Genomic DNA, 12462 nt, shown 5'->3' with positions numbered 1-12462 from the left:
AGGAAATGGATACAAATATGGTGCCTGGCGGTACAGTCTTTATGTCTAGAGAATGAAAGCTCTTCCAATTTCAAGGATTTTTAAATTTTAAAGTCCATCTTAATGTATATTCTTTGTTAAGAGTTTGGTATCTCAAGACAAAAGAAATTTGCTGGAACTTAATTGTAGACAGCTTAATTTACCAGGTCCATTAGAATACCATCACATTTTTGAAGGTGTTTTAAAATAAGTTATATATATGTTCTCCTTTGACAATTAAACAAAAAGACACATGGCTAATGGGCCATTTTCCGAGCTGTGGCTATTAAAAGTGGGTTCATTTTCAACGTTAGTTTCCATCCCTCTGAGTTATCATAGTCTGTCAGAGTAGATTATCATCGCCATAATCACCCCTTACTTCTGATGGTCATTTACAATCTGCCTGCATTTTCATATACTTACCAGGGGAACCTCACAATGACCCTGGGTCTGATTTAATACAGAGTTGATTTCCAGTCAAGAAGTGAAATAATTACAAGACTGTTTTCCTTATATTTGAAAGTAGCCTTGATTATGATCCATAATTCGTGTATTTGGCAATCTCCAAAGAATGAAGTAGCCCATTCCCTTTTTTTTTTAACCTTAGAACTTCTTTCATGTATTTTCCACTTGTTCATGTATTCACTCATTCCACCAGTATTTATGAGAAGCCCACTCTGTGCTGGGCTCAGTGTTTGTCATTGAGATGCAGGAGTGAGCAACACTGGAGGCTGCAGTCTAACCCACTGAGTGTGCAGAGTTGGAAGTGACCTTTAGAATCCAGTCATCCAATCTCCTGCTTTATATATGCAGGAAACTTTTCTTTAGCATCCCTGCTGGACATTTACCCAGCCTCCATGCATACTTCAGCTCACTCTTTTTCCATGATTACCCTTGTGATACTGAAAAGCTTTAATTGTTATGGTTCATCTTCCTCCTAACGATTCAACTGACCTTCCTATTCTGAGCTCCTGTGGCTCGAATTCTAGCTCCTAGAGCAAATATCAGGCTTTCTGGATAAAAGTCTCCTGAAGATTGTATTAAAATGCATATTTCTGAGGCATGCCTCCAAATATTGTTTTGTTCAAGGTACTAGAACAATATAGAACATATGCATCCCCTCATTTTTCTGCGGGCCATTTGTATATTGGCAAGGCTTGTTCTTCTCTTTCCTAGGCAAAACAATGCAAGTAACTTTAGCCTTGCTTCTTATAATATAGTTCTATATCCCCCTCACGATCCTGGTTGTTCACCTTGCTTGACATTTAGCCTGCTTTTGTTACCTTTTTCCTTGCGTCTAGGTGGTGGTTTTCCTGAGTTTGTGGCTTAGATCATTAGTCCTACAGGATGCTCCATGAAGAAAGGGTTCTGTGTTCAAATAAGTTAAACAATGCGTAGTATTCATCTCTTGTGTACACACACATACACCTTTTTTGGAAATCACATTAAAAGTTGTAAGAAGTTCTGCAGGAAAGGAATTTGTTTAACTTTGTTTACTTTAAAACTTATTTGACCTCAGAACTCTTTTCATGGAGTTATTTTCCAGTTTAACATTGTCCCTTTTAAATGTAGCACCCATATTTAAATGTAGCACCCATATTTAAATGTAGCGCCCATATTTAAATGTAGCACCCATATTTAAATGTAGCGCCCATATTTAAATGTAGCACCCATATTTAAATGTAGGACTTCAGATGTGGTCTGGCAGGCTGGAATAGAGTAGTAGGATCATGTGATTTTTGCAGTTCACACTCTGTATTTCTCCTAAATCAGCCCAAGTTTTCATTGCCTTTTGACATACCATGTACCTTGGTGATGAATTGGGCATGACTCAACAGTGAAATAAAACCCCTAATTTTGTGTTTTCCATTTGAAGGGCTTCCAAGCCTAATTTTGAACTGCAACTTGTCTTTTAAAGCTCTCTGTATGTCTTAGTATTTACCACTATAATAATGAACATCTTGGTTTTGACTCATTGCTTGCCAGCCATATATTTCACTCATGATTGTCAATGTGTCATATTAGTTACAATGTTTGGATATACGTCACTTGCCAGTCTGATGAATCTGTCTCTTTATCCAAAACATTGATTAGCATGTTCAACAGTTAAAGTAGGACAGAGCCTTCTGGCATCTGTTAGAAACTGCTCACTTTCTGAATGGCTTTCAATAATTAACTAGTATATTTTGGTATAGTTCCTCAACCAGAAACAAATCCTATTAACTCTACTGCCATTTAGTGGACATTTAACTAACTATTCAGAAGGATATCGTAAAAGGATCCATTAAAAGTGTTGCTGAAATTAAGACATATTGTATCAATTGTATTTTCCTGAATCTAACCACCTTATAAAATGGAAATAAATTTAATAATAACTTATTTTTAGTGAACATATGTTGATGCCTAGTTGTTTGTATGTGTTTTTTCTCTAAATGTTTACAAAGTGTTTGTTTAAACTAGTGTTTTTCATATTTGAGAATTCTTGAATCTCTCAGAATATATTGTTGGACTCCCCTAAGGGCGATCCTTGTAACTTTAATTTGAAAAAATAGCCTTTGAAAGTTAAAAGTTAAATGTTTTAATTAAATTTTTGTGATCACTCTGTGCTGATGTAAATGTCAACAGAAAATACATTGATTCATTCTATAAATATTTATGGAGCACCTCCTATGTGTGTGGCACTGTTCTAGGTGCTGTGATGCAACAGGGGAAAAAACAAAAGACAAATTTCTTGCCCTCCTGGAGCTTACATTCTAGAGGCAGGGAGAGGAACAATTCAATTCCTATTACTTACATGGCATGGCAAGTTCTCTGAAGGAAAAGCTACATCAGGAGGATAGAAAGCATGGGCAGTGCTATTCTATATTAAGGAAGGAATGTTAGTTTTCTACTGCTGTGTAACAAGTTACCACAAACTTAGTGGCTTAAAACAACACCATTTATTATCTCATAGTTTCTGTAGGTCACAAGTCTGGACACAGCTTAGATGGATTCTCTGCTGTTCATACCGAGCAATGGGTTCGCTCTTCTCACTGCAATCTGAGCCAGTTAATCACCATGAGTTAGGGATCAAGAAAGAAAGTTTTAATTTGATTAGCCGGCATAATTGGGAAGATGGCAGACTCATGTCTCAAAAAACCCGTCTTCAAAAATTACAGAATCTTGAGGTAGTTATATAGGGAAAATGGGCAGTAAGGAGGGGGTTTCCTTCAGGCATGATGGACTCCAGAGTCTTTTATTATTCCATTCTTCTGTCAGCTGTGATGAATACCTTGTAGGTGTGTTTCCCACTTGTGGTCAGCCTGTTCCTGGAGAGAAACTCATAGAACAAAGTTTTAATTTATCAAGCTATTGGGGAGTACATACATAAGTGGAGGCCATAAATCAGGAGAGCATGTGAATTTTTTTAGAGTACGTGTCGAGTAGTGAGTAGTCACACAGAGGAGGGGCTGAGGCCATTTAGTGTCATAAGATGGCCTCATTTATGCTCACTTACACTGTGTCTCACAGGACTGCAATTAAGGCATGCTCATCTGGAGCTCGAGGTCTTCTTCCAAGCTCATTTGGGTGTTGGTGGAATTCAGTTCTTTGCAGTTGTGAACTGAGGCCTTCAGCTCCTACGGGCGACCCCACTCCACAGACAGTTCATAGCATGACTTTGCTTTTTTTAAGGGCAGCAGGAGACCATCTCCTGTCCCCTCCAAGGGCTTGGTCCCTCTTTTAAAGATTTTTCACCTGATTAGGCCAGTCCCATCTAGGATAATTTCCATTTTGATTAAGTCAAAATCAACTGATTTGGAACTTTAATTACCTCTGCAAAATCCCTTCACCTTTCCCATAGAACATAACTTAATCACAGGAGTGACAGCCCATCACATTTAAAGATTCCATTTACTCTTAGAGGAGAGGATTATGCAGGGCATGTATACTAGGGGACAGGAATATTGGAGGCCTGTAGAATTCTGCCTACCATGGAATGCCTCTCTAAATAAAGTGTTATTTGAGCAGACCCCTGATGAAAGTGAGGAATCAAGCCATGAGATTGTTTGGAGGAAGAGAATTTCAGGCAGAGCAGAAGTGATTGCAAAGATTCTGAGCAGGAAGTATGTTATAAGCAGTTATAAAAACAACCAGGGAACCAGTGTGGCCAGAGTGGTAGGGGACGAGGTCAGAGAGTTAGGGGCTGAATCAGGTAGGCCGTGTAGCCTGTAGTGAAGATTGGATTTCAGCATTTGTGGGTAGGAAACCATTGGAGGATTGGTAGCAGAAGAGTGATGTGATCTGAGTTGAATTTTAAAACGAGCACAGTGATTGCTTTGTGGAGACTAGATCGTATAGGGTGGAAGCAGAGAGCCAATTGGCGGGCTATAGTAGTGATGCTGTGAGCCATCATGTGACATGGACCAGGGTGGGGAATAATAGAGCTGGCAAGCAATTATTGGATTCTGGGTGAAGGAGAGAGAACTCAAAGATTACTCAAGGTTTGAGCCTGAAAATATGAATGAACGGAGTTGCTATTTCCTGAGTTGAGGAAAAGAGTTGGAGCTGCAAATTGGGGTGGAATGAAGAATTCAATTTCAGACATGTTAAGTTGAGTTGTCCATTGGACATCTATGTGCCGATGTCAAGTTAGGCATTTGGGTGCATGAGTCTAGGTTTCAAGGGAGATATATTTCTGGGCTAGAGATATAAATTTGAGAACCATTGGCGCATATGGTATTTAAGGCTATGAAATTAGATGAAATCAAATAGGAAATGAGGGAAGGTAAAGAAGAGAAGTGGTCTCTTCTCCCTGTCGTCCAGTGTTGGCCCTGACCATACAATTTCTTCATATCCCATTCCCCATTTGAAATTTACCCTGGATCATTTGTACCACCTCTACTTACAGCCTGCTTGAGAGGAAGCTGTTCTGGCCAGTGTTTATCACATTTTAGAAAATCCATGCCCTCTTTTGCACCCTTCTCATTCCTTCCCATCTCCACATCAAGATTGGTATCTATGAATACATATGTACAAATAAACATACATACATACATATGTACATACATATATATATACACATACGCATACACACACACACTCACAAATATACCCTCATTCTGACTTTGCGAATCACTGGTCTAGTCAGTGTGTGGTTATTGGGTATTGGGAAACAGTATGCTTGTCTGTCTTATCCCCTGAGGCCATCTGGGTGTGACTTTTATATGTATTGTCCTCTACAGGCTAGTGGGCAGAGACTTCAGTTCAAACCAGCCTTTCATCAGTCCTTAACTAATGCTATGTGGGTGGCTGCGCTGTCTACCTCTTGGAAAGGTCACTTGGACTTTCTTTTTGACATTTTATAGACTTACCTGCTAGGAATATCACCCTCCCCCGCCCCTGCTACCCCAAGCCGAGATGCAAGGTAAATCTTACCTTCATTCCATAAGTAGGAAACCGGGAAATGTTTTACTTTTCAAATGCCGCATTGTACAAGAAAAGACAAATACATTGTGGCTACAAGTAGTATTTCTCCATTATTCATTTCTGGTGATTACAGGCAAAAGGCTGAGGAGCCAAAGGCTAATTCCTTCCTTGAAAAATATAATATTGCTTTTGACTTGCTTTTAAAACTGGTTACATGTGAGGTTGGAGAAAAAGGGTTAGACCTTAGGTCTCGATGTTAAATGCTGGAGATAGTCACAATGTAGATTTTTGTTTTATGTACTTTTCTGCAAGTGTTCTCCTATCTGTTGCGTATATGGTAATGTCATCCACGTTATCAAAAGATTGAGTATCATAAAGTTAGGTACAAGATAAGGAAATCCTCTTAAACACATCTCAGGAGAAAAATACCATGTGGGCTACCTCATAATTTATATACTGTCAGTAGCTGGTAATACAGTTTCTGGTTTGAGCTAAACCTTGTACAAATATTTTGCCATTCATATTTTTCATAAAATGGAATACTCATGTATTTGACATAAAACATATGTTTTTTAGAATCGGGCTCAGTGATTTGGAAAAATGATAAACTTATCAGTTAAATCGTTAATTCCTTTGTGTCGGATGCTGTTCATACTGTGACAGCTCAGCCCTATGGAATACAGTTGCAGTTTGGCTGAAAGCAACTGTGACAGTTGTCATACATCGATGCTCTATGGTATAGCCCATCACTTTGCTCATAATGAATTTACCTTGTTATCATGTAGCAGTATCATTAGACCTTGGTGGACCAGTGAGAGACTCCACATCAACAAAGCGGCTTTCCTGCTTGTTGGGAAAAATGATCTCTAGGATAGGGTGTTTATTTTAACAAAAATCCTTTAGCATGACAATATTGCCTAATTTGAATTCTCATTTTGGTTTCTCTATTAAAGGGTGAGCTTAGCTATTGGTAAAATATAGACTTAGTAAGTTATGATTTCATAAAGAAACTGAAGCTGATAAAAACCATGTTGGTCACTGTTTTAGCATCAGTATACTGGAATTCTGATTCCACATTATCATCATTCAGGAGGGATTAGAATTCTTAAATGTTTCTCTAGCCTGAAAAATCAGGTTAATTGCATAATTCTTAGTAGTCAAATGATCGGGAGGCTTGATTAATTTTCCCCCAAAAGGTTAAGTAGTGTAGGCATAGTATTCAGCTGTGGCAATGCTTTTTAGTACATGTTCTTTTTCTTCCCCCCAACAAACTACTTATTTATGGCTTCCTTTGTGCAAGGCTTTGTTGAAAATCCAAAGATGAATAAGACAGGGTTTCTGTGCTGAAAGAGCTTACTGTGTAGGTGGAGAGAGCAGGTCCTGCACAAATGACTCTAACACAAGGTAGAAAGTGATAAACGCAATAAGAAGACAGATGAAAAGAGCTATGGTAGTTAAAGGAAGGTGAGAGCCCTTTTGTCTGGATGTTATCTTTGGGTTATTTGTTCCCATAGTAACCAGTGTTTATTTTTTTCAGCATCCAAATTTTTAGAGGAGTAATGGTTAGGTTGAATCCAGGGGCACTGGCAGGCTGTGGTTTTTGGTAAGGGCCTTATCAGATTTAAATTGTTTCTGACAAGACCATATTTGTTTTTCAGTGGAGTGGTATGTATTATTACGTGGGCACCACTCTATTAGAAATACAGTTCTTTAATATGAAAAATATTTCACATTGGACTTAGTTTTTTTTGAATGTTCTCTTTTGGTAACTTCCTTTGCTCTGAGAATTGGAGTCATTGTTGCACGTCTTGGCTTTATTGCCAGTGAGGTCCTTCAAAAAGATGAAGTTCCTACTATGTACCAGACACGTGATAAACACTGTGTGTGCTTTGTCTTGTTCAATCATCATAAAACCTCCATAACGTCAATACTGTTGTTACTGACCTTTCACAGGTGAGGCGATTAAGGTGTAAAGTCGTGGAGGTAGTTTGTCTGATACTCTACAGCTCAGAAGAAGCAGAAATGAGTCTTGAATCTAGGTCTGTTTAACACTCTGGTCCTTGCTCTTTTCTACTCCTGTGGCCATGCTCTGTTCAGTTCCATTTTGAATGCAGTAAGAAACTCATGTACTTTTCGGATTGGTACATTTACCTGTCTTCTCATTACCACTTCAGGTAAATAGTCTTTTAATAATGTTTCCTGATAAACTCATCATTAAATATTGTGACAGGGATACCTGGAAATATTTTGGAGGAGATGCTAAAGATGATGATGCAAATAGCAGCCAGCATTTGTAGTGTTTTATAATTTTAAAAGCACTGTCAACATCACTTGCCTGATTTAATTTTTCCTTTTGTCCTATGTTTGCTGCCCACAAATGAAAAAGAAAGATTAGAGATATTAAGTGACTTTCCTACAGTCACAGAGCTCACACACCCGGGCTGGAGACTGGGTCTTCTGATTTTAATCCAATGTTGTTGATGGGATGGTATACGGAAATAGTATAAGTATAGATGATACAGGGTAGTGTAGGATATAGGCCTTTTGCGTATATAATATCCTTCTGCTGATAAACATGCTAAAGCAAGGAAGATTTATATTCGGAAAAATTTGGTAATGTAAGGGAAGCAAAACAGAAGAATTAAAATCCATTCATTTTGAGATAATGTCATTTGTTTTTCTGACAATGGAGTAAGAAGATGTTTGTGAGTACAGATACTTTCAGCAATGGGGAATGTACAGAGTTATTTATTTTCAAGCGATAAATGGTCATCTTAGAAATTTAGAAAATCAAAATAAATTAAAAGAAAAAAAAAACACAAAAAATAAAATCATCCATAATCCACTACCCAGAGATACATCATTAGCCTCTTGATAAATATTTTTCTAGTCTTTTTTCTACACTTATGTTAATGTATACTTTAAATTTTTTAAATATTGTATAACTATTCTATTTCATGTTACATAACACGTAGTGTTTTATAATCTGCTTTGTTTGGTGATATCTTTTGATATCCATGAATATAAATCTACACAGTCGTTTTAAGTGGCTGCCTTATATTTGGACTGAATGTGTCAAAACATATTACTAAAAAAGTGTTATTTGATATTTATGGAGTTCTCAGTTTTTCAGTATGGCAGCATGTAAAAGCTTATATGTACAAAAAAGATGTTTGAAAACTGCCCAGTAGAAAAATCCCTTTTAGCTTTGAATTTTGACCTTAGTGAAATGTTCTCAGACTTTGAGAAACCTGGAGATAAATAACGGAGTAAACCCGGTATCAAAGCACGTGGGGATTACAGGGCTCTTTGTGGCTCTTGGGTCGGCAGAGGATGTCGTCATCCACGTAGCAGCTGACACTGCTTCCTCACTCTGTGTTAGGGCTAAATCTTTAGAGTTGGATTTTAACTAAGGCAGTGCACTGAGAAGCCACAAAAATGAACGTTTCCTGAGTGTAACATGCTCACCAACAATAGAACAGAAACATAGGGTTCCATTTTGCAGCCATTCTTTTGAGTTCTTCCTTCTAGTGCATATTCTTTAAGAAATTCTCCCTTGGCTGCTTCGCTTGCTGTGGGTACCCTGGGGTTAGAGGAAGTGACACGTGTAAGACATAACAGTTGGAGGAGCTGAGAGATTGCCTTTATGCTCTTAGAGCCTTACACAATGCCTGGCATGTGGTAGACCCTTAATCAATGTGTATTACACAAGTGCCAACTGAATGATTCTTAACAAAAGACGTGTTTCACAAACTTTTAATATCTAGGTGCCTCACAAGATTTTTTTTATTGCAGCTCTTCATTTTTGATGTTATAGTGGAAATGTGTACCAAAAATACTTCTTTACTAGATTTCCTCCACAAAAATTCCAAAGCAAGGTAATACTTTGGAAATAATCTTTAAATTTTAATTTTTAAAATACTTATGGACTCCATGCTGTAAGAACCGTAAGACACAATTTCTGTGGCAGAGAGATAAAATAAGTCATGCTGAACGAGGATCCTTACACAAGCATTCTCTGCCCTTCCTATATATATACCCAGCTTGAATTACTTCTCCTAGGGTTGTCACCTGTATCCATTGGCTGTACCTACCTCTGGGTCTCAGGACCAAGTCTCAATGTGCAAGTTTTAAAGTGTCCATGTGATATGCTTCTTCCTTCGGATGCCTCTCTGGTAGAAGTTTCCCTAGTAAAGAAAAAAATCCTTCCCGACTCCTATAGGTAGCCTAAAGGTGGAAGCCAGCATGCCTCTGTGGCGCATACCCCTCCATCACTGTAGCCCTGATGCACTATGTTTTCAGAGGAACTCTCATGTACCTCAGAGAAGTGGGGTGAAGTGTGCAGTGTCATGTGCCAGGAGAACCTCAATATCAACCTGCAAGAGGAATAGCCTCCTTGTTCTTCTCTCTGTCATCCTAAGTTCCGCGGTTTTCTGGCCAGCAGTCGATCTTACTTGCTGGACCAACTGTTTGGTCACATTTCTGGGACTTTCACATCTTCCCTGAACTCTTCTTTCTCATGAGCTTTTAAATATTACACAGAAGAGAAAAGTCTTAAAAATAGCGAGTACCTTAAAAAGCTTTGGTGGCCTTTAAGTCAATGTTAATTACCTGATCCTTTGGCTGGTAATAGCCTGAAATTTTAGCAAACGCCTTAGTATTTTAAGTTATCTTCTCTGTCACTGTGCAGAGGCTGCCTTCCTTATCCTTTTTTATATTCCACCTTTCCTAGTTGCTGATGAGGTAACCTTCTGCTCTTAGCATTCTAAAAATTCTCCTCTCCAGTTTTATCAGGGAAGGTTGTCTTTTAGGACTTGTCCTCTTGATCAGAGCTGAAGAATTCTGAGGACTTTTTGCAAAGTTATTTCAGTTCTCAGGTACCATATCCCTGGAGATAATGAGTGGTAAGGTTTCTTCCTCAAAATGTTGAGTCTTGGAAAGGTAACAGGCATATTTCAGTTTACGGGCTTCGCGTTAACTTTTCTTTCCCCATTGAAACCAGACTCTTTGGAATATACTTTCAACTTTATTTTGCAATTCCCAGAGTGCTAGAAAACTTTATTCTCCTCTTTGGTAAAATTCATATGGTTGTTAACTGGTCGTGTAGTGGGAAATCTCTGCTGCCCAGTCAGTTTCATTGGTTGGTCTTGGTATTAGTTTTCTCTCGCTGCCGTAACAAATTACCACAAACCTTGTGGCTTAAAACAGTGCAAATTTATTATCTTACAGTTCTGTAAATCAGAAGTCTAACACAGGTCTCTGGGCTAAAATCAAGGTGTTGGCGGGGCTGTGTCCCTTTCTGGAGGCTCTAGAGGAGAATGTTTCCTTGACTTTTTTTTTTTTTAAGATTTTATTTTTTTTAAGCAGTTTTAGGTTCAGAGCAAAATTAAGAGGAAGCTACAGAGATTTCCTATTTACCCCCTAACCCCACACATGCATAGCCTCCTCCATTATCAACATCCCCTAACAGAGTGGTACATTTGTTACAATCTATGAACGTATATTGACACATCATTATCACCCAAAGTTCACAGTTTACGGTTTACTCTTGGTATTGTACATTCTGTGGATTTGGCAAAATGTATAATGACATGTATCCACCATAATAGTATCATACAGAGTGTTTTCACTGCCCTGAAAAATCCTCTGTGCTTCGCCTGTTAACCCCCTCCCACACCCGTCACAACCACTGATCTGTTTACTGTCTCCGTAGTTTTGCTTTTCCCAGAATGTCATTTGATTGGAATCATACAGTATGTAGGCTTTTCAAATTGGCTTCTTTCACTTAGTAATATGCATTTAAGGTTCCTCCATGTCTTTTCATGACTTGATAGCTCATTTCTTTTTAGCTATGAATTATATGCATTGTCTGTACGTTCCACAGTTTATTTATCCATTTACCTACTGAAGGACCTCTTGGTTGCTTCCAAGTTTTGGCAATTATGAATAAAGCTGTTATAAATACCCATGTGCAGGTTTTTGTGTAGACATAAGTTTTTAGTTCCTTTGGGTAAATACCAAGGAGCATGATTGCTGGATTGTATGGTAAGAGTATGTTTGATTTTGTAAGAAATTGCCAAACTATACCATTTTGTGTTCCCATGCAATAAATGAATGAGTTCCTCTTGCTGTACGTCCTCACCAGCATTTGGTGGTAGTGGTGTCAGTGTTTCAGATTTTGGCCATTCTGATAGGTGTGTAGTGGTATCTTATAGTTGTTTTAATTTGCGTTTCCCTGATGACATATGATGTGGAACATCTTTTCATATGCTTATTTACCATCCTTATATATTCTTTGGTGAAGTGTCTGTTGAAGTCTGTGGCCCATTTTTCGTTTTTTTTCCTTTATTTTCTTTTTGTTTGTTTTCTTATTTTTGAGTTTCAAGAGTTCTTTGTGTGTTTTGGACAGCAGTCCTTTATCCAGATATGTCTTGTGCAAATGTTTCCTCCCAGTCTTTGGTTTACCTTCTTATTCTCTTGAGATTCTCTTGTCTTTCACAGAGCAGAAGTTTTAAATTTAATGAAGTCCAGGTTATCAATTATTTCTTTCATGGATTGTGCCTTTAGTGTTGTATCTAAAAAGGCATCGCCATACCCAAGGTCATCTACGTTTTCTCCTAGGAGTTTTATCATTTTGCATTTTACATTTAGGTCTATAATCCATTTTGAGTTAATTTTTGTGGAGGATGTAAGGTCTGTGTCTAGATTCATTCTTTTGTGTGTAGATGTCCAGTAGTTTAAGCACCATTTGTTGAAAAGGCTATCTTTGCTCCATTCTGTTGTTTTTGCTCCTTTGTGAAAGATCAGTTCACTATATTTGTAGAATATATTTCTGCGCTCTTTATTTTGTTGATCTGTTTTTCTGTTCTTTCACCAATATTACACTGTCTCGATTACTGCAGCTTTATAATAAGTCTTAAAATTAGGCAGTGTCAGTCCTCCAACTTTATTCTTCTCCTTTAATAATGTGTTCGCTATTTTGGGTCTTTTGCCTCTACATATAAACTTTAGAGTAGTTTGTTAATATCCACGAAATAA

General features: G+C 37.9%; 1 protein-coding gene across 1 annotated transcript in view; it reads left to right on the top strand.

Annotated features, from left to right (window-relative positions):
• STK39 (serine/threonine kinase 39) overlaps positions 1 to 12462 on the top strand; it is a 267852-nt gene that overhangs the window by 172387 nt on the left and 83003 nt on the right. The gene's annotated exons all lie outside the window — the stretch shown is intronic.

Source organism: Diceros bicornis, chromosome 10 (genome assembly GCF_020826845.1).
Source record: "Diceros bicornis minor isolate mBicDic1 chromosome 10, mDicBic1.mat.cur, whole genome shotgun sequence".
Lineage (NCBI taxonomy): Eukaryota > Metazoa > Chordata > Mammalia > Perissodactyla > Rhinocerotidae > Diceros > Diceros bicornis.
This window is presented reverse-complemented; position numbering and strand designations above follow the sequence as displayed.